At 38.9% G+C, this 1,268-nt stretch overlaps 1 protein-coding gene and 1 long non-coding RNA gene across 2 annotated transcripts in view; one reads left to right on the top strand and one right to left on the bottom strand.

The window, feature by feature from the left end:
• The window catches only part of LOC106108137, a 24,426-nt gene that overhangs the window by 12,641 nt on the left and 10,517 nt on the right, over positions 1 to 1,268 (top strand). The window contains exon 2 of the long non-coding RNA XR_001225902.1: positions 389 to 450. This is a non-coding gene — a long non-coding RNA (uncharacterized LOC106108137). The remainder of the gene's footprint in view (positions 1 to 388; positions 451 to 1,268) is intronic.
• The window catches only part of LOC106108136 (U7 snRNA-associated Sm-like protein LSm11), a 24,050-nt gene that overhangs the window by 14,709 nt on the left and 8,073 nt on the right, over positions 1 to 1,268 (bottom strand). The gene's annotated exons all lie outside the window — the stretch shown is intronic.

Here is a 1,268-nt window from a genome sequence, read left to right as displayed (position 1 = left end):
CGCAAGGCTACGCTCATGACCTCGCATCGTCTTTGTCTAGCGCTATCTAGCGTCTGTTTACCCGCGAGGCCGAATGCATCATACCTTCGCTGCGTACTCGACACCTAAATGATTATTGAAACCATAAATTCATCGTTAGGGTATGTTTCTTTTCATCAAAAGCCTTGAAGATAATGGGTCTGATAACGAGGCTACATGTAATGTAGATAGAATCAGGAGTCGTTTTATTTTTATATTTAAACGAAAAAGGGCCTTAAAACGTTACACTCTGCGTACGATATAAGCAATAATTCTTAAACCATCTTAAAAATGAATAGTTACTTCATGGCCAATGCCATATACGTAAAACTTCTTGAACATCTTTTAAAGTACATTATTAAATTTACAGGTAACGGCGAGACGTAATTGATCCTGCCGGCTGGATGATAAGTCGAAGGCTTTTAAAGAGCTGTAAGTACATTCGGTTCCTTATTTCCATATTTATCATGGCTTATGGTGTGACGTCAGTCGAGATATAATGTCTGATATACCTGAGGTCGTTGGATACTTCGCTAGCGACTTCTTCATTGGTACCTGCGATCGATAAATTGCGTATCCATAAACTCAGACGGTAGCTATTGATTTAAACAAGGCCAAACAAAGGCCTATGCGGACCAAACAACAAGACAAAACAATAAAAAAATTAAACTTATAAGCGGTGCGGAGGAGTTTTTTTAAGCGCACTTCGAATGTAGGCGACCTTGTAACGGCTTACAATTCGGGGTGAGCTGGCTACGCCGCGCCGGTGTCACCGCCGACGGAAAACGACCGATACGAGGAAAAACAGTCGTATATTATGTTAAATCATGCAAAATGTCTTTAACGACGTGTGAATAGCGCCCTGCTACAATTATACGCTGACCGTGATGACATTTTGAGACAGTCATCGACAATTCACATTCATCTTTGAATTATCTAAGATTAGATAAACCGATTTCTGGCGATTTTATCTTTAATCTTGGGAATGTCTGTGGTTTTTAAATTAATCCCGTCATTTATATTCGAGAAAAAAATTATAAACTGAATTCCTGTCATATAAAATAAAAACATGTTGATAACGAATTTGACTTTCACCCCAATTGCGCCTTAAACAGTCAACTTAGTATCGGTTTTAGTTTTTCTGATGTAGGCATAAGAAATTATAAAACGAAATATCGACAACATAACGTACGGCGCATACCAGAGTGTTTCAGGGTTGCCACCGCCAATCAATTATCTATTGAGGTGCT

This window comes from Papilio polytes, unplaced genomic scaffold (genome assembly GCF_000836215.1).
Source record: "Papilio polytes unplaced genomic scaffold, Ppol_1.0 DF821845.1, whole genome shotgun sequence".
Taxonomy (NCBI): Eukaryota; Metazoa; Arthropoda; class Insecta; order Lepidoptera; family Papilionidae; genus Papilio; species Papilio polytes.
This window is presented reverse-complemented; position numbering and strand designations above follow the sequence as displayed.